This window comes from Ambystoma mexicanum, chromosome 4q, assembly GCF_040938575.1.
Source record: "Ambystoma mexicanum isolate Mex_15411 chromosome 4q, UKY_AmexF1_1, whole genome shotgun sequence".
Taxonomy (NCBI): Eukaryota; Metazoa; Chordata; class Amphibia; order Caudata; family Ambystomatidae; genus Ambystoma; species Ambystoma mexicanum.
This window is the reverse complement of record NC_090928.1, coordinates 527462767-527483994: the sequence shown is the minus strand read 5'-3', so window position 1 is coordinate 527483994 and position 21228 is coordinate 527462767. Positions and strand designations below refer to the sequence as shown.

Here is a 21228-nt window from a genome sequence, read left to right as displayed (position 1 = left end):
CGAAAACAACTCAAATTTTAGTGCTTTTTGACCAGAAAAATAAATATTGAAAGTCTCTTCACAATATTTGCAATATTTTCATTGTTAACATGCAATATATGAATGAATGTCTGGATGATGTGTAATGGGGCAATACCATACCTTAATGTATTCACTGTAAAAGAAAAAGTATCTATCATCTTACTATAAAATAAAGTGGAGAAAACACAAATAAGACTTTTTTTTCACACAGGTTTAATCAGCTATTTCCTGATATTCTTCAATGCGTTCTGATATTGACTGGTAATTGTGTTTGATACTTTCTTAGACTATTTCTGCCTCTGGCTGATGTGTATTTTCTTTCCAAACTCCACCTGAGCCTATGATTACACAGCATCCTATCTGTGGAAAACGGCAGTGCAGGGATAGGGAAGAAAACTATAGGCATCCAAAGGAGCCCGGCTAGCTCAGTCGGTAGAGCATGAGACTCTTGATCTCAGGGTCGTGGGTTCGAGCCCCACGTTGGGCGAAAACAACTAAAATTTTAGTGCTTTTTGACCAAAAAAATAGATATTGAAAGTTTCTTCACAATATTTGCAATATTTTCATTGTTAACATGCAATATATGAATGCATGTCTACATGATGTGTAATGGTGCAATACCATACCTTAATGTATTCACTGTAAAAGAAAAAGTATGTATCATCTTACTATAAAATAAAGGGTGAGAAAACACAAATAAGACTTTTTTCCACACATTTTTAATCGGCTATTTCCTGATATTCTTCAATGCGTTCTGATATTGACTGGTAATTGTGTTTGATACTTTCTTAGACTATTTCTGCCTCTGGCTGATGTGTATTTTCTTTCCAAACTCCACCAGAGCCTATGATTACACAGCATCCTATCTGTGGAAAACGGCAGTGCAGGGATAGGGAGGAAAACTATAGGCATCCAAAGGAGCCCGGCTAGCTCAGCAGGTAGAGCATGAGACTCTTAATCTCAGGGTAGTGGGTTCAAGCCCCATGTTGGACAAAAACTACTAAATTTTTAGTGTTTTTCGACAAAAAAGAGAGACATTGAAAGTCTCTTCACAATATTTGCAGTATTTTCATTGTTAAAGTTGAATATATGAATACATGTCAGGATGATGTTTAATGTGCCAATACCATACCTTAATGTATTCACTGTAAAAGAAAAAGTATCTATCATCTTACTATAAAATAAAGTGGAGAAAACACAAATAAGACTTTTTTTTCACACAGGTTTAATCGGCTATTTCCTGATATTCTTCAAAGCGTTCTGATATTGACTGGTAATTGTGTTTGATACTTTCTTAGACTATTTCTGCCTCTGGCTGATGTGTATTTTCTTTCCAAACTCCACCTGAGCCTATGATTACACAGCATCCTATCTGTGGAAAACGGCAGTGCCAGGATAGGGAAGAAAATTATAGGCACCCAAAGGAGCCCGGCTAGCTCAGTTGGTAGAGCATGAGACTCTTAATCTCAGGGTCGTGGGTTTGAGTTCCACGTTGGGCGAAAACAACTAAAATTTTAGTGCTTTTTGACCAAAAAAATAGATATTGAAAGTCTCTTCACAATATTTGCAATATTTTCATTGTTAACATGCAATATATGAATGAATGTCTGGATGATGTGTAATGGGGCAATACCATACCTTAATGTATTCACTGTAAAAGAAAAAGTATCTATCATCTTACTATAAAATAAAGTGGAGAAAACACAAATAAGACTTTTTTTTCACACAGGTTTAATCGGCTATTTCCTGATATTCTTCAATGCGTTCTGATATTGACTGGTAATTGTGTTTGATACTTTCTTAGACTATTTCTGCCTCTGGCTGATGTGTATTTTCTTTCCAAACTCCACCTGAGCCTATGATTACACAGCATCCTATCTGTGGAAAACGGCAGTGCAGGGATAGGGAAGAAAACTATAGGCATCCAAAGGAGCCCGGCTAGCTCAGTCAGTAGAGCATGAGACTCTTAATCTCAGGGTCATGGGTTTGAGCCCCACGTTGGGCGAAAACAAATAAAATTGTAGGACTTTTTGACCAAAAAAATACATCCTATCTGTGGAAAACGGCAGTGCAGGGATAGGGAAGAAAACTATAGGCATCCAAAGGAGCCCAGCTAGCTCAGTCGGTAGAGCATGAGACTCTTAATCTCAGGGTCGTGGGTTTGAGCCCCACGTTGGGCGAAAACGACTAAAATTTTAGTGCTTTTTGACCAAAAAAATAGAAATTGAAAGTCTCTTTACAATATTTGCAATATTTTCATTGTTAACATGCAATATATGAATGCATGTCTGGATGATGTGTAATGGGGCAATACCACACCTTAATGTATTCACTGTAAAAGAAAAAGTATGTATCATCTTACTATAAAATAAAGTGGAGAAAACACAAATAAGACTTTTTTCCACACATGTTTAATCGGCTATTTCCTGATATTCTTCAATGCGTTCTGATATTGACTGGTAATTGTGTTTGATACTTTCTTAGACTATTTCTGCCTCTGGCTGATGTGTATTTTCTTTCCAAACTCCACCAGAGCCTATGATTACACAGCATCCTATCTGTGGAAAGCGGCAGTGCAGGGATAGGGAAGAAAACTATAGGCATCCAAAGGAGCCCGGCTAGCTCAGTCGGTAGAGCATGAGACTCTTAATCTCAGGGTCGTGGGTGCGAAACCCACGTTGGGCGAAAACAACTAAAATCTTAGTGCTTTTTGACCAAAAAAATAGAAATTGAAAGTCTCTTTACAATATTTGCAATAATTTGATTGTTAACATGCAATATATGAATGCATGTCTGGATGATGTGTAATGGGGCAATACCACACCTTAATGTATTCACTGTAAAAGAAAAAGTATGTATCATCTTACTATAAAATAAAGTGGAGAAAACTCAAATAAGACTTTTTTCCACACAGGTTTAATCGGCTATTTCCTGATATTCTTCAATGCGTTCTGATATTGACTGGTAATTGTGTTTGATACTTTCTTAGACTATTTCTGCCTCTGGCTGATGTGTATTTTCTTTCCAAACTCCACCTGAGCCTATGATTACACAGCATCCTATCTGTGGAAAACGGCAGTGCAGGGATAGGGAAGAAAACTATAGGCATCCAAAGGAGCCCGGCTAGCTCAGTCGGTAGAGCATGAGACTCTTGATCTCAGGGTCGTGGGTTCGAGCCCCACGTTGGGCGAAAACAACTAAAATTTTAGTGCTTTTTGACCAAAAAAATAGATATTGAAAGTCTCTTCACAATATTTGCAATATTTTCATTGTTAACATGCAATATATGAATGCATGTCTACATGATGTGTAATGGGGCAATACCATACCTTAATGTATTCACTGTAAAAGAAAAAGTATGTATCATCTTACTATAAAATAAAGGGTGAGAAAACACAAATAAGACTTGTTTCCACACAGGTTTAATCGGCTATTTCCTGATATTCTTCAATGCGTTCTGATATTGACTGGTAATTGTGTTTGATACTTTCTTAGACTATTTCTGCCTCTGGCTGATGTGTATTTTCTTTCCAAACTCCACCAGAGCCTATGATTACACAGCATCCTATCTGTGGAAAACGGCAGTGCAGGGATAGGGAAGAAAACTATAGGTATCCAAATGAGTCCGGCTAGCTCAGTAGGTAGAGCATGAGAATCTTAATCTCAGGGTCGTGGGTTTGAGCCCCACGTTGGGCGAAAACAACTAAAATTGTACTGCTTTTTGACCAAAAAAATACATCCTATCTGTGGAAAACGGCAGTGCAGGGATAGGGAAGAAAACTATAGGCATCCAAAGGAGCCCGGCTAGCTCAGCGGGTAGAGCATGAGACTCTTAATCTCAGGGTCGTGGGTTCAAGCCCCATGTTGGACAAAAACTACTATATTTTTAGTGTTTTTCGACAAAAAAGAGAGACATTGAAAGTCTCTTCACAATATTTGCAGTATTTTCATTGTTAAAGTTGAATATATGAATACATGTCAGGATGATGTTTAATGTGCCAATACCATACCTTAATGTATTCACTGTAAAAGAAAAAGTATCTATCATCTTACTATAAAATAAAGTGGAGAAAACACAAATAAGACTTTTTTTTCACACAGGTTTAATCGGCTATTTCCTGATATTCTTCAAAGCGTTCTGATATTGACTGGTAATTGTGTTTGATACTTTCTTAGACTATTTCTGCCTCTGGCTGATGTGTATTTTCTTTCCAAACTCCACCTGAGCCTATGATTACACAGCATCCTATCTGTGGAAAACGGCAGTGCCAGGATAGGGAAGAAAATTATAGGCACCCAAAGGAGCCCGGCTAGCTCAGTTGGTAGAGCATGAGACTCTTAATCTCAGGGTCGTGGGTTCGAGTTCCATGTTGGGCGAAAACAACTAAAATTTTAGTGCTTTTTGACCAAAAAAATAGATATTGAAAGTCTCTTCACAATATTTGCAATATTTTCATTGTTAACATGCAATATATGAATGAATGTCTGGATGATGTGTAATGGGGCAATACCATACCTTAATGTATTCACTGTAAAAGAAAAAGTATCTATCATCTTACTATAAAATAAAGTGGAGAAAACACAAATAAGACTTTTTTTTCACACAGGTTTAATCGGCTATTTCCTGATATTCTTCAATGCGTTCTGATATTGACTGGTAATTGTGTTTGATACTTTCTTAGACTATTTCTGCCTCTGGCTGATGTGTATTTTCTTTCCAAACTCCACCTGAGCCTATGATTACACAGCATCCTATCTGTGGAAAACGGCAGTGCAGGGATAGGGAAGAAAACGATAGGCATCCAAAGGAGCCCGGCTAGCTCAGTCAGTAGAGCATGAGACTCTTAATCTCAGGGTCGTGGGTTTGAGCCCCACGTTGGGCGAAAACAACTAAAATTGTAGGACTTTTTGACCAAAAAAATACATCCTATCTGTGGAAAACGGCAGTGCAGGGATAGGGAAGAAAACTATAGGCATCCAAAGGAGCCCAACTAGCTCAGTCGGTAGAGCATGAGACTCTTAATCTCAGGGTCGTGGGTTTGAGCCCCACGTTGGGCGAAAACGACTAAAATTTTAGTGCTTTTTGACCAAAAAAATAGAAATTGAAAGTCTCTTTACAATATTTGTAATATTTTCATTGTTAACATGCAATATATGAATGCATGTCTGGATGATGTGTAATGGGGCAATACCACACCTTAATGTATTCACTGTAAAAGAAAAAGTATGTATCATCTTACTATAAAATAAAGTGGAGAAAACACAAATAAGACTTTTTTCCACACAGGTTTAATCGGCTATTTCCTGATATTCTTCAATGCGTTCAGATATTGACTGGTAATTGTGTTTGATACTTTCTTAGACTATTTCTGCCTCTGGCTGATGTGTATTTTCTTTCCAAACTCCACCAGAGCCTATGATTACACAGCATCCTATCTGTGGAAAACGGCAGTGCAGGGATAGGGAAGAAAACTATAGGAATCCAAAGGAGCCCGGCTAGCTCAGTCGGTAGAGCATGAGACTCTTAATCTCAGGGTCGTGGGTTCGAGCCCCACGTTGGGCGAAAACAACTAAAATTTTAGTGCTTTTTGACCAAAAAAATAGAAATTGAAAGTCTCTTTACAATATTTGCAATATTTTCATTGTTAACATGCAATATATGAATGCATGTCTGGATGATGTGTAATGGGGCAATACCATACCTTAATGTATTCACTGTAAAAGAAAAAGTATGCATCATCTTACTATAAAATAATGTGGAGAAAACACAAATAAGACTTTTTTCCACACAGGTTTAATCGGCTATTTCCTGATATTCTTCAATGCGTTCTGATATTGACTGGTAATTGTGTTTGATACTTTCTTAGACTATTTCTGCCTCTGGCTGATGTGTATTTTCTTTCCAAACTCCACCAGAGCCTATGATTACACAGCATCCTATCTGTGGAAAGCGGCAGTGCAGGGATAGGGAAGAAAACTATAGGCATCCAAAGGAGCCCGGCTAGCTCAGTCGGTAGAGCATGAGACTCTTAATCTCAGGGTCGTGGGTGCGAAACCCACGTTGGGCGAAAACAACTAAAATCTTAGTGCTTTTTGACCAAAAAAATAGAAATTGAAAGTCTCTTTACAATATTTGCAATATTTTGATTGTTAACATGCAATATATGAATGCATGTCTGGATGATGTGTAATGGGGCAATACCACACCTTAATGTATTCACTGTAAAAGAAAAAGTATGTATCATCTTACTATAAAATAAAGTGGAGAAAACACAAATAAGACTTTTTTCCACACAGGTTTAATCAGCTATTTCCTGATATTCTTCAATGCGTTCTGATATTGACTGATAATTGTGTTTGATACTTTCTTAGACTATTTCTGCCTCTGGCTGATGTGTATTTTCTTTCCAAACTCCACCAGAGCCTATGATTACACAGCATCCTATCTGTGGAAAACGGCAGTGCAGGGATAGGGAAGAAAACTATAGGTATCCAAATGAGTCCGGCTAGCTCAGTAGGTAGAGCATGAGATTCTTAATCTCAGGGTCGTGGGTTTGAGCCCCACGTTGGGCGAAAACAACTAAAATTGTACTGCTTTTTGACCAAAAAAATACATCCTATCTGTGGAAAACGGCAGTGCAGGGATAGGGAAGAAAACTATAGGCATCAAAAGGAGCCCGGCTAGCTCAGTCGGTAGAGCATGAGACTCTTAATCTCAGGGTCGTGGGTTCGAGCCCCACGTTGGGCAAAAACAACTAAAATTGTAGTGCTTTTTGACCAAAAAAATACATCCTATCTGTGGAAAACGGCAGTGCAGGGATAGGGAAGAAAACTATAGGCATCCAAAGGAGCCCGGCTAGCTCAGTCAGTAGAGCATGAGACTCTTAATCTCAGGGTCGTGGGTTCGAGCCCCACGTTGGGCGAAAACAACTAAAATTGTAGTGCTTTTTGACCAAAAAAATACATCCTATCTGTGGAAAACGGCAGTGCAGGGATAGGGAAGAAAACTATAGGCATCCAAAGGAGCCCGGCTAGCTCAGTCGGTAGAGCATGAGACTCTTAATCTCAGGGTCGTGGGTTCCAGTTCCACGTTGGGCGAAAACAACTCAAATTTTAGTGCTTTTTGACCAGAAAAATAAATATTGAAAGTCTCTTCACAATATTTGCAATATTTTCATTGTTAACATGCAATATATGAATGAATGTCTGGATGATGTGTAATGGGGCAATACCATACCTTAATGTATTCACTGTAAAAGAAAAAGTATCTATCATCTTACTATAAAATAAAGTGGAGAAAACACAAATAAGACTTTTTTTTCACACAGGTTTAATCAGCTATTTCCTGATATTCTTCAATGCGTTCTGATATTGACTGGTAATTGTGTTTGATACTTTCTTAGACTATTTCTGCCTCTGGCTGATGTGTATTTTCTTTCCAAACTCCACCTGAGCCTATGATTACACAGCATCCTATCTGTGGAAAACGGCAGTGCAGGGATAGGGAAGAAAACTATAGGCATCCAAAGGAGCCCGGCTAGCTCAGTCGGTAGAGCATGAGACTCTTGATCTCAGGGTCGTGGGTTCGAGCCCCACGTTGGGCGAAAACAACTAAAATTTTAGTGCTTTTTGACCAAAAAAATAGATATTGAAAGTTTCTTCACAATATTTGCAATATTTTCATTGTTAACATGCAATATATGAATGCATGTCTACATGATGTGTAATGGTGCAATACCATACCTTAATGTATTCACTGTAAAAGAAAAAGTATGTATCATCTTACTATAAAATAAAGGGTGAGAAAACACAAATAAGACTTTTTTCCACACATTTTTAATCGGCTATTTCCTGATATTCTTCAATGCGTTCTGATATTGACTGGTAATTGTGTTTGATACTTTCTTAGACTATTTCTGCCTCTGGCTGATGTGTATTTTCTTTCCAAACTCCACCAGAGCCTATGATTACACAGCATCCTATCTGTGGAAAACGGCAGTGCAGGGATAGGGAGGAAAACTATAGGCATCCAAAGGAGCCCGGCTAGCTCAGCAGGTAGAGCATGAGACTCTTAATCTCAGGGTAGTGGGTTCAAGCCCCATGTTGGACAAAAACTACTAAATTTTTAGTGTTTTTCGACAAAAAAGAGAGACATTGAAAGTCTCTTCACAATATTTGCAGTATTTTCATTGTTAAAGTTGAATATATGAATACATGTCAGGATGATGTTTAATGTGCCAATACCATACCTTAATGTATTCACTGTAAAAGAAAAAGTATCTATCATCTTACTATAAAATAAAGTGGAGAAAACACAAATAAGACTTTTTTTTCACACAGGTTTAATCGGCTATTTCCTGATATTCTTCAAAGCGTTCTGATATTGACTGGTAATTGTGTTTGATACTTTCTTAGACTATTTCTGCCTCTGGCTGATGTGTATTTTCTTTCCAAACTCCACCTGAGCCTATGATTACACAGCATCCTATCTGTGGAAAACGGCAGTGCCAGGATAGGGAAGAAAATTATAGGCACCCAAAGGAGCCCGGCTAGCTCAGTTGGTAGAGCATGAGACTCTTAATCTCAGGGTCGTGGGTTTGAGTTCCACGTTGGGCGAAAACAACTAAAATTTTAGTGCTTTTTGACCAAAAAAATAGATATTGAAAGTCTCTTCACAATATTTGCAATATTTTCATTGTTAACATGCAATATATGAATGAATGTCTGGATGATGTGTAATGGGGCAATACCATACCTTAATGTATTCACTGTAAAAGAAAAAGTATCTATCATCTTACTATAAAATAAAGTGGAGAAAACACAAATAAGACTTTTTTTTCACACAGGTTTAATCGGCTATTTCCTGATATTCTTCAATGCGTTCTGATATTGACTGGTAATTGTGTTTGATACTTTCTTAGACTATTTCTGCCTCTGGCTGATGTGTATTTTCTTTCCAAACTCCACCTGAGCCTATGATTACACAGCATCCTATCTGTGGAAAACGGCAGTGCAGGGATAGGGAAGAAAACTATAGGCATCCAAAGGAGCCCGGCTAGCTCAGTCAGTAGAGCATGAGACTCTTAATCTCAGGGTCATGGGTTTGAGCCCCACGTTGGGCGAAAACAAATAAAATTGTAGGACTTTTTGACCAAAAAAATACATCCTATCTGTGGAAAACGGCAGTGCAGGGATAGGGAAGAAAACTATAGGCATCCAAAGGAGCCCAGCTAGCTCAGTCGGTAGAGCATGAGACTCTTAATCTCAGGGTCGTGGGTTTGAGCCCCACGTTGGGCGAAAACGACTAAAATTTTAGTGCTTTTTGACCAAAAAAATAGAAATTGAAAGTCTCTTTACAATATTTGCAATATTTTCATTGTTAACATGCAATATATGAATGCATGTCTGGATGATGTGTAATGGGGCAATACCACACCTTAATGTATTCACTGTAAAAGAAAAAGTATGTATCATCTTACTATAAAATAAAGTGGAGAAAACACAAATAAGACTTTTTTCCACACATGTTTAATCGGCTATTTCCTGATATTCTTCAATGCGTTCTGATATTGACTGGTAATTGTGTTTGATACTTTCTTAGACTATTTCTGCCTCTGGCTGATGTGTATTTTCTTTCCAAACTCCACCAGAGCCTATGATTACACAGCATCCTATCTGTGGAAAGCGGCAGTGCAGGGATAGGGAAGAAAACTATAGGCATCCAAAGGAGCCCGGCTAGCTCAGTCGGTAGAGCATGAGACTCTTAATCTCAGGGTCGTGGGTGCGAAACCCACGTTGGGCGAAAACAACTAAAATCTTAGTGCTTTTTGACCAAAAAAATAGAAATTGAAAGTCTCTTTACAATATTTGCAATAATTTGATTGTTAACATGCAATATATGAATGCATGTCTGGATGATGTGTAATGGGGCAATACCACACCTTAATGTATTCACTGTAAAAGAAAAAGTATGTATCATCTTACTATAAAATAAAGTGGAGAAAACTCAAATAAGACTTTTTTCCACACAGGTTTAATCGGCTATTTCCTGATATTCTTCAATGCGTTCTGATATTGACTGGTAATTGTGTTTGATACTTTCTTAGACTATTTCTGCCTCTGGCTGATGTGTATTTTCTTTCCAAACTCCACCTGAGCCTATGATTACACAGCATCCTATCTGTGGAAAACGGCAGTGCAGGGATAGGGAAGAAAACTATAGGCATCCAAAGGAGCCCGGCTAGCTCAGTCGGTAGAGCATGAGACTCTTGATCTCAGGGTCGTGGGTTCGAGCCCCACGTTGGGCGAAAACAACTAAAATTTTAGTGCTTTTTGACCAAAAAAATAGATATTGAAAGTCTCTTCACAATATTTGCAATATTTTCATTGTTAACATGCAATATATGAATGCATGTCTACATGATGTGTAATGGGGCAATACCATACCTTAATGTATTCACTGTAAAAGAAAAAGTATGTATCATCTTACTATAAAATAAAGGGTGAGAAAACACAAATAAGACTTGTTTCCACACAGGTTTAATCGGCTATTTCCTGATATTCTTCAATGCGTTCTGATATTGACTGGTAATTGTGTTTGATACTTTCTTAGACTATTTCTGCCTCTGGCTGATGTGTATTTTCTTTCCAAACTCCACCAGAGCCTATGATTACACAGCATCCTATCTGTGGAAAACGGCAGTGCAGGGATAGGGAAGAAAACTATAGGTATCCAAATGAGTCCGGCTAGCTCAGTAGGTAGAGCATGAGAATCTTAATCTCAGGGTCGTGGGTTTGAGCCCCACGTTGGGCGAAAACAACTAAAATTGTACTGCTTTTTGACCAAAAAAATACATCCTATCTGTGGAAAACGGCAGTGCAGGGATAGGGAAGAAAACTATAGGCATCCAAAGGAGCCCGGCTAGCTCAGCGGGTAGAGCATGAGACTCTTAATCTCAGGGTCGTGGGTTCAAGCCCCATGTTGGACAAAAACTACTATATTTTTAGTGTTTTTCGACAAAAAAGAGAGACATTGAAAGTCTCTTCACAATATTTGCAGTATTTTCATTGTTAAAGTTGAATATATGAATACATGTCAGGATGATGTTTAATGTGCCAATACCATACCTTAATGTATTCACTGTAAAAGAAAAAGTATCTATCATCTTACTATAAAATAAAGTGGAGAAAACACAAATAAGACTTTTTTTTCACACAGGTTTAATCGGCTATTTCCTGATATTCTTCAAAGCGTTCTGATATTGACTGGTAATTGTGTTTGATACTTTCTTAGACTATTTCTGCCTCTGGCTGATGTGTATTTTCTTTCCAAACTCCACCTGAGCCTATGATTACACAGCATCCTATCTGTGGAAAACGGCAGTGCCAGGATAGGGAAGAAAATTATAGGCACCCAAAGGAGCCCGGCTAGCTCAGTTGGTAGAGCATGAGACTCTTAATCTCAGGGTCGTGGGTTCGAGTTCCATGTTGGGCGAAAACAACTAAAATTTTAGTGCTTTTTGACCAAAAAAATAGATATTGAAAGTCTCTTCACAATATTTGCAATATTTTCATTGTTAACATGCAATATATGAATGAATGTCTGGATGATGTGTAATGGGGCAATACCATACCTTAATGTATTCACTGTAAAAGAAAAAGTATCTATCATCTTACTATAAAATAAAGTGGAGAAAACACAAATAAGACTTTTTTTTCACACAGGTTTAATCGGCTATTTCCTGATATTCTTCAATGCGTTCTGATATTGACTGGTAATTGTGTTTGATACTTTCTTAGACTATTTCTGCCTCTGGCTGATGTGTATTTTCTTTCCAAACTCCACCTGAGCCTATGATTACACAGCATCCTATCTGTGGAAAACGGCAGTGCAGGGATAGGGAAGAAAACTATAGGCATCCAAAGGAGCCCGGCTAGCTCAGTCAGTAGAGCATGAGACTCTTAATCTCAGGGTCGTGGGTTTGAGCCCCACGTTGGGCGAAAACAACTAAAATTGTAGGACTTTTTGACCAAAAAAATACATCCTATCTGTGGAAAACGGCAGTGCAGGGATAGGGAAGAAAACTATAGGCATCCAAAGGAGCCCAACTAGCTCAGTCGGTAGAGCATGAGACTCTTAATCTCAGGGTCGTGGGTTTGAGCCCCACGTTGGGCGAAAACGACTAAAATTTTAGTGCTTTTTGACCAAAAAAATAGAAATTGAAAGTCTCTTTACAATATTTGTAATATTTTCATTGTTAACATGCAATATATGAATGCATGTCTGGATGATGTGTAATGGGGCAATACCACACCTTAATGTATTCACTGTAAAAGAAAAAGTATGTATCATCTTACTATAAAATAAAGTGGAGAAAACACAAATAAGACTTTTTTCCACACAGGTTTAATCGGCTATTTCCTGATATTCTTCAATGCGTTCAGATATTGACTGGTAATTGTGTTTGATACTTTCTTAGACTATTTCTGCCTCTGGCTGATGTGTATTTTCTTTCCAAACTCCACCAGAGCCTATGATTACACAGCATCCTATCTGTGGAAAACGGCAGTGCAGGGATAGGGAAGAAAACTATAGGAATCCAAAGGAGCCCGGCTAGCTCAGTCGGTAGAGCATGAGACTCTTAATCTCAGGGTCGTGGGTTCGAGCCCCACGTTGGGCGAAAACAACTAAAATTTTAGTGCTTTTTGACCAAAAAAATAGAAATTGAAAGTCTCTTTACAATATTTGCAATATTTTCATTGTTAACATGCAATATATGAATGCATGTCTGGATGATGTGTAATGGGGCAATACCATACCTTAATGTATTCACTGTAAAAGAAAAAGTATGCATCATCTTACTATAAAATAATGTGGAGAAAACACAAATAAGACTTTTTTCCACACAGGTTTAATCGGCTATTTCCTGATATTCTTCAATGCGTTCTGATATTGACTGGTAATTGTGTTTGATACTTTCTTAGACTATTTCTGCCTCTGGCTGATGTGTATTTTCTTTCCAAACTCCACCAGAGCCTATGATTACACAGCATCCTATCTGTGGAAAGCGGCAGTGCAGGGATAGGGAAGAAAACTATAGGCATCCAAAGGAGCCCGGCTAGCTCAGTCGGTAGAGCATGAGACTCTTAATCTCAGGGTCGTGGGTGCGAAACCCACGTTGGGCGAAAACAACTAAAATCTTAGTGCTTTTTGACCAAAAAAATAGAAATTGAAAGTCTCTTTACAATATTTGCAATAATTTGATTGTTAACATGCAATATATGAATGCATGTCTGGATGATGTGTAATGGGGCAATACCACACCTTAATGTATTCACTGTAAAAGAAAAAGTATGTATCATCTTACTATAAAATAAAGTGGAGAAAACTCAAATAAGACTTTTTTCCACACAGGTTTAATCGGCTATTTCCTGATATTCTTCAATGCGTTCTGATATTGACTGGTAATTGTGTTTGATACTTTCTTAGACTATTTCTGCCTCTGGCTGATGTGTATTTTCTTTCCAAACTCCACCAGAGCCTATGATTACACAGCATCCTATCTGTGGAAAACGGCAGTGCAGGGATAGGGAGGAAAACTATAGGCATCCAAAGGAGCCCGGCTAGCTCAGCGGGTAGAGCATGAGACTCTTAATCTCAGGGTAGTGGGTTCAAGCCCCATGTTGGACAAAAACTACTAAATTTTTAGTGTTTTTCGACAAAAAAGAGAGACATTGAAAGTCTCTTCACAATATTTGCAGTATTTTCATTGTTAAAGTTGAATATATGAATACATGTCAGGATGATGTTTAATGTGCCAATACCATACCTTAATGTATTCACTGTAAAAGAAAAAGTATCTATCATCTTACTATAAAATAAAGTGGAGAAAACACAAATAAGACTTTTTTTTCACACAGGTTTAATCGGCTATTTCCTGATATTCTTCAAAGCGTTCTGATATTGACTGGTAATTGTGTTTGATACTTTCTTAGACTATTTCTGCCTCTGGCTGATGTGTATTTTCTTTCCAAACTCCACCTGAGCCTATGATTACACAGCATCCTATCTGTGGAAAACGGCAGTGCCAGGATAGGGAAGAAAATTATAGGCACCCAAAGGAGCCCGGCTAGCTCAGTTGGTAGAGCATGAGACTCTTAATCTCAGGGTCGTGGGTTTGAGTTCCACGTTGGGCGAAAACAACTAAAATTTTAGTGCTTTTTGACCAAAAAAATAGATATTGAAAGTCTCTTCACAATATTTGCAATATTTTCATTGTTAACATGCAATATATGAATGAATGTCTGGATGATGTGTAATGGGGCAATACCATACCTTAATGTATTCACTGTAAAAGAAAAAGTATCTATCATCTTACTATAAAATAAAGTGGAGAAAACACAAATAAGACTTTTTTTTCACACAGGTTTAATCGGCTATTTCCTGATATTCTTCAATGCGTTCTGATATTGACTGGTAATTGTGTTTGATACTTTCTTAGACTATTTCTGCCTCTGGCTGATGTGTATTTTCTTTCCAAACTCCACCTGAGCCTATGATTACACAGCATCCTATCTGTGGAAAACGGCAGTGCAGGGATAGGGAAGAAAACTATAGGCATCCAAAGGAGCCCGGCTAGCTCAGTCAGTAGAGCATGAGACTCTTAATCTCAGGGTCATGGGTTTGAGCCCCACGTTGGGCGAAAACAAATAAAATTGTAGGACTTTTTGACCAAAAAAATACATCCTATCTGTGGAAAACGGCAGTGCAGGGATAGGGAAGAAAACTATAGGCATCCAAAGGAGCCCAGCTAGCTCAGTCGGTAGAGCATGAGACTCTTAATCTCAGGGTCGTGGGTTTGAGCCCCACGTTGGGCGAAAACGACTAAAATTTTAGTGCTTTTTGACCAAAAAAATAGAAATTGAAAGTCTCTTTACAATATTTGCAATATTTTCATTGTTAACATGCAATATATGAATGCATGTCTGGATGATGTGTAATGGGGCAATACCACACCTTAATGTATTCACTGTAAAAGAAAAAGTATGTATCATCTTACTATAAAATAAAGTGGAGAAAACACAAATAAGACTTTTTTCCACACATGTTTAATCGGCTATTTCCTGATATTCTTCAATGCGTTCTGATATTGACTGGTAATTGTGTTTGATACTTTCTTAGACTATTTCTGCCTCTGGCTGATGTGTATTTTCTTTCCAAACTCCACCAGAGCCTATGATTACACAGCATCCTATCTGTGGAAAGCGGCAGTGCAGGGATAGGGAAGAAAACTATAGGCATCCAAAGGAGCCCGGCTAGCTCAGTCGGTAGAGCATGAGACTCTTAATCTCAGGGTCGTGGGTGCGAAACCCACGTTGGGCGAAAACAACTAAAATCTTAGTGCTTTTTGACCAAAAAAATAGAAATTGAAAGTCTCTTTACAATATTTGCAATAATTTGATTGTTAACATGCAATATATGAATGCATGTCTGGATGATGTGTAATGGGGCAATACCACACCTTAATGTATTCACTGTAAAAGAAAAAGTATGTATCATCTTACTATAAAATAAAGTGGAGAAAACTCAAATAAGACTTTTTTCCACACAGGTTTAATCGGCTATTTCCTGATATTCTTCAATGCGTTCTGATATTGACTGGTAATTGTGTTTGATACTTTCTTAGACTATTTCTGCCTCTGGCTGATGTGTATTTTCTTTCCAAACTCCACCTGAGCCTATGATTACACAGCATCCTATCTGTGGAAAACGGCAGTGCAGGGATAGGGAAGAAAACTATAGGCATCCAAAGGAGCCCGGCTAGCTCAGTCGGTAGAGCATGAGACTCTTGATCTCAGGGTCGTGGGTTCGAGCCCCACGTTGGGCGAAAACAACTAAAATTTTAGTGCTTTTTGACCAAAAAAATAGATATTGAAAGTCTCTTCACAATATTTGCAATATTTTCATTGTTAACATGCAATATATGAATGCATGTCTACATGATGTGTAATGGGGCAATACCATACCTTAATGTATTCACTGTAAAAGAAAAAGTATGTATCATCTTACTATAAAATAAAGGGTGAGAAAACACAAATAAGACTTGTTTCCACACAGGTTTAATCGGCTATTTCCTGATATTCTTCAATGCGTTCTGATATTGACTGGTAATTGTGTTTGATACTTTCTTAGACTATTTCTGCCTCTGGCTGATGTGTATTTTCTTTCCAAACTCCACCAGAGCCTATGATTACACAGCATCCTATCTGTGGAAAACGGCAGTGCAGGGATAGGGAAGAAAACTATAGGTATCCAAATGAGTCCGGCTAGCTCAGTAGGTAGAGCATGAGAATCTTAATCTCAGGGTCGTGGGTTTGAGCCCCACGTTGGGCGAAAACAACTAAAATTGTACTGCTTTTTGACCAAAAAAATACATCCTATCTGTGGAAAACGGCAGTGCAGGGATAGGGAAGAAAACTATAGGCATCCAAAGGAGCCCGGCTAGCTCAGCGGGTAGAGCATGAGACTCTTAATCTCAGGGTCGTGGGTTCAAGCCCCATGTTGGACAAAAACTACTATATTTTTAGTGTTTTTCGACAAAAAAGAGAGACATTGAAAGTCTCTTCACAATATTTGCAGTATTTTCATTGTTAAAGTTGAATATATGAATACATGTCAGGATGATGTTTAATGTGCCAATACCATACCTTAATGTATTCACTGTAAAAGAAAAAGTATCTATCATCTTACTATAAAATAAAGTGGAGAAAACACAAATAAGACTTTTTTTTCACACAGGTTTAATCGGCTATTTCCTGATATTCTTCAAAGCGTTCTGATATTGACTGGTAATTGTGTTTGATACTTTCTTAGACTATTTCTGCCTCTGGCTGATGTGTATTTTCTTTCCAAACTCCACCAGAGCCTATGATTACACAGCATCCTATCTGTGGAAAACGGCAGTGCAGGGATAGGGAAGAAAACTATAGGCATCCAAAGGAGCCCGGCTAGCTCAGTCGGTAGAGCATGAGACTCTTGATCTCAGGGTCGTGGGTTCGAGCCCCACGTTGGGCGAAAACAACTAAAATTTTAGTGCTTTTTGACCAAAAAAATAGATATTGAAAGTCTCTTCACAATATTTGCAATATTTTCATTGTTAACATGCAATATATGAATGCATGTCTACATGATGTGTAATGGGGCAATACCATACCTTAATGTATTCACTGTAAAAGAAAAAGTATGTATCATCTTACTATAAAATAAAGGGTGAGAAAACACAAATAAGACTTGTTTCCACACAGGTTTAATCGGCTATTTCCTGATATTCTTCAATGCGTTCTGATATTGACTGGTAATTGTGTTTGATACTTTCTTAGACTATTTCTGCCTCTGGCTGATGTGTATTTTCTTTCCAAACTCCACCAGAGCCTATGATTACACAGCATCCTATCTGTGGAAAACGGCAGTGCAGGGATAGGGAAGAAAACTATAGGTATCCAAATGAGTCCGGCTAGCTCAGTAGGTAGAGCATGAGAATCTTAATCTCAGGGTCGTGGGTTTGAGCCCCACGTTGGGCGAAAACAACTAAAATTGTACTGCTTTTTGACCAAAAAAATACATCCTATCTGTGGAAAACGGCAGTGCAGGGATAGGGAAGAAAACTATAGGCATCCAAAGGAGCCCGGCTAGCTCAGCGGGTAGAGCATGAGACTCTTAATCTCAGGGTCGTGGGTTCAAGCCCCATGTTGGACAAAAACTACTATATTTTTAGTGTTTTTCGACAAAAAAGAGAGACATTGAAAGTCTCTTCACAATATTTGCAGTATTTTCATTGTTAAAGTTGAATATATGAATACATGTCAGGATGATGTTTAATGTGCCAATACCATACCTTAATGTATTCACTGTAAAAGAAAAAGTATCTATCATCTTACTATAAAATAAAGTGGAGAAAACACAAATAAGACTTTTTTTTCACACAGGTTTAATCGGCTATTTCCTGATATTCTTCAAAGCGTTCTGATATTGACTGGTAATTGTGTTTGATACTTTCTTAGACTATTTCTGCCTCTGGCTGATGTGTATTTTCTTTCCAAACTCCACCAGAGCCTATGATTACACAGCATCCTATCTGTGGAAAGCGGCAGTGCAGGGATAGGGAAGAAAACTATAGGCATCCAAAGGAGCCCGGCTAGCTCAGTCGGTAGAGCATGAGACTCTTAATCTCAGGGTCGTGGGTGCGAAACCCACGTTGGGCGAAAACAACTAAAATCTTAGTGCTTTTTGACCAAAAAAATAGAAATTGAAAGTCTCTTTACAATATTTGCAATAATTTGATTGTTAACATGCAATATATGAATGCATGTCTGGATGATGTGTAATGGGGCAATACCACACCTTAATGTATTCACTGTAAAAGAAAAAGTATGTATCATCTTACTATAAAATAAAGTGGAGAAAACTCAAATAAGACTTTTTTCCACACAGGTTTAATCGGCTATTTCCTGATATTCTTCAATGCGTTCTGATATTGACTGGTAATTGTGTTTGATACTTTCTTAGACTATTTCTGCCTCTGGCTGATGTGTATTTTCTTTCCAAACTCCACCAGAGCCTATGATTACACAGCATCCTATCTGTGGAAAACGGCAGTGCAGGGATAGGGAAGAAAACTATAGGCATCCAAAGGAGCCCGGCTAGCTCAGTCGGTAGAGCATGAGACTCTTAATCTCAGGGTCGTGGGTGCGAGCCCCACGTTGGGCGAAAACAACTAAAATTTTAATGCTTTTTGACCAAAAAAATAGAAATTGAAAGTCTCTTTACAATATTTGCAATATTTTGATTGTTAACATGCAATATATGAATGCATGTCTGGATGATGTGTAATGGGGCAATACCACACCTTAATGTATTCACTGTAAAAGAAAAAGTATGTATCATCTTACTATAAAATAAAGTGGAGAAAACACAAATAAGACTTTTTTCCACACAGGTTTAATCAGCTATTTCCTGATATTCTTCAATGCGTTCTGATATTGACTGATAATTGTGTTTGATACTTTCTTAGACTATTTCTGCCTCTGGCTGATGTGTATTTTCTTTCCAAACTCCACCAGAGCCTATGATTACACAGCATCCTATCTGTGGAAAACGGCAGTGCAGGGATAGGGAAGAAAACTATAGGTATCCAAATGAGTCCGGCTAGCTCAGTAGGTAGAGCATGAGAATCTTAATCTCAGGGTCGTGGGTTTGAGCCCCACGTTGGGCGAAAACAACTAAAATTGTACTGCTTTTTGACCAAAAAAATACATCCTATCTGTGGAAAACGGCAGTGCAGGGATAGGGAAGAAAACTATAGGCATCAAAAGGAGCCCGGCTAGCTCAGTCGGTAGAGCATGAGACTCTTAATCTCAGGGTCGTGGGTTCGAGCCCCACGTTGGGCAAAAACAACTAAAATTGTAGTGCTTTTTGACCAAAAAAATACATCCTATCTGTGGAAAACGGCAGTGCAGGGATAGGGAAGAAAACTATAGGCATCCAAAGGAGCCCGGCTAGCTCAGTCAGTAGAGCATGAGACTCTTAATCTCAGGGTCGTGGGTTCGAGCCCCACGTTGGGCGAAAACAACTAAAATTGTAGTGCTTTTTGACCAAAAAAATACATCCTATCTGTGGAAAACGGCAGTGCAGGGATAGGGAAGAAAACTATAGGCATCCAAAGGAGCCCGGCTAGCTCAGTCGGTAGAGCATGAGACTCTTAATCTCAGGGTCGTGGGTTCCAGTTCCACGTTGGGCGAAAACAACTCAAATTTTAGTGCTTTTTGACCAGAAAAATAAATATTGAAAGTCTCTTCACAATATTTGCAATATTTTCATTGTTAACATGCAATATATGAATGAATGTCTGCATGATGTGTAATGGGGCAATACCATACCTTAATGTATTCACTGTAAAAGAAAAAGTATCTATCATCTTACTATAAAATAAAGTGGAGAAAACACAAATAAGACTTTTTTTTCACACAGGTTTAATCAGCTATTTCCTGATATTCTTCAATGCGTTCTGATATTGACTGGTAATTGTGTTTGATACTTTCTTAGACTATTTCTGCCTCTGGCTGATGTGTATTTTCTTTCCAAACTCCACCTGAGCCTATGATTACACAGCATCCTATCTGTGGAAAACGGCAGTGCAGGGATAGGGAAGAAAACTATAGGCATCCAAAGGAGCCCGGCTAGCTCAGTCGGTAGAGCATGAGACTCTTGATCTCAGGGTCGTGGGTTCGAGCCCCACGTTGGGCGAAAACAACTAAAATTTTAGTGCTTTTTGACCAAAAAAATAGATATTGAAAGTCTCTTCACAATATTTGCAATATTTTCATTGTTAACATGCAATATATGAATGCATGTCTACATGATGTGTAATGGTGCAATACCATACCTTAATGTATTCACTGTAAAAGAAAAAGTATGTATCATCTTACTATAAAATAAAGGGTGAGAAAACACAAATAAGACTTTTTTCCACACATTTTTAATCGGCTATTTCCTGATATTCTTCAATGCGTTCTGATATTGACTGGTAATTGTGTTTGATACTTTCTTAGACTATTTCTGCCTCTGGCTGATGTGTATTTTCTTTCCAAACTCCACCAGAGCCTATGATTACACAGCATCCTATCTGTGGAAAACGGCAGTGCAGGGATAGGGAGGAAAACTATAGGCATCCAAAGGAGCCCGGCTAGCTCAGCGGGTAGAGCATGAGACTCTTAATCTCAGGGTAGTGGGTTCAAGCCCCATGTTGGACAAAAACTACTAAATTTTTAGTGTTTTTCGACAAAAAAGAGAGACATTGAAAGTCTCTTCACAATATTTGCAGTATTTTCATTGTTAAAGTTGAATATATGAATACATGTCAGGATGATGTTTAATGTGCCAATACCATACCTTAATGTATTCACTGTAAAAGAAAAAGTATCTATCATCTTACTATAAAATAAAGTGGAGAAAACACAAATAAGACTTTTTTTTCACACAGGTTTAATCGGCTATTTCCTGATATTCTTCAAAGCGTTCTGATATTGACTGGTAATTGTGTTTGATACTTTCTTAGACTATTTCTGCCTCTGGCTGATGTGTATTTTCTTTCCAAACTCCACCAGAGCCTATGATTACACAGCATCCTATCTGTGGAAAGCGGCAGTGCA

General features: G+C 38.2%; 4 non-coding genes across 4 annotated transcripts; all 4 read left to right on the top strand.

The window, feature by feature from the left end:
* The first annotated feature begins 5511 nt into the window (after window positions 1-5511).
* Window positions 5512-5584, top strand: TRNAK-CUU (transfer RNA lysine (anticodon CUU)). Its single transcript has one exon. It is a non-coding gene; the product is annotated as a tRNA-Lys (tRNA).
* A 1112-nt stretch (window positions 5585-6696) lies between these two features.
* On the top strand, window positions 6697-6769 carry TRNAK-CUU (transfer RNA lysine (anticodon CUU)). The gene has a single exon. It is a non-coding gene; the product is annotated as a tRNA-Lys (tRNA).
* Window positions 6770-12628: 5859 nt separating this feature from the next.
* Window positions 12629-12701, top strand: TRNAK-CUU (transfer RNA lysine (anticodon CUU)). Its single transcript has one exon. It is a non-coding gene; the product is annotated as a tRNA-Lys (tRNA).
* Window positions 12702-19394: 6693 nt separating this feature from the next.
* TRNAK-CUU (transfer RNA lysine (anticodon CUU)) lies at window positions 19395-19467 on the top strand. Its single transcript has one exon. It is a non-coding gene; the product is annotated as a tRNA-Lys (tRNA).
* The last annotated feature ends 1761 nt before the right edge of the window (window positions 19468-21228 follow it).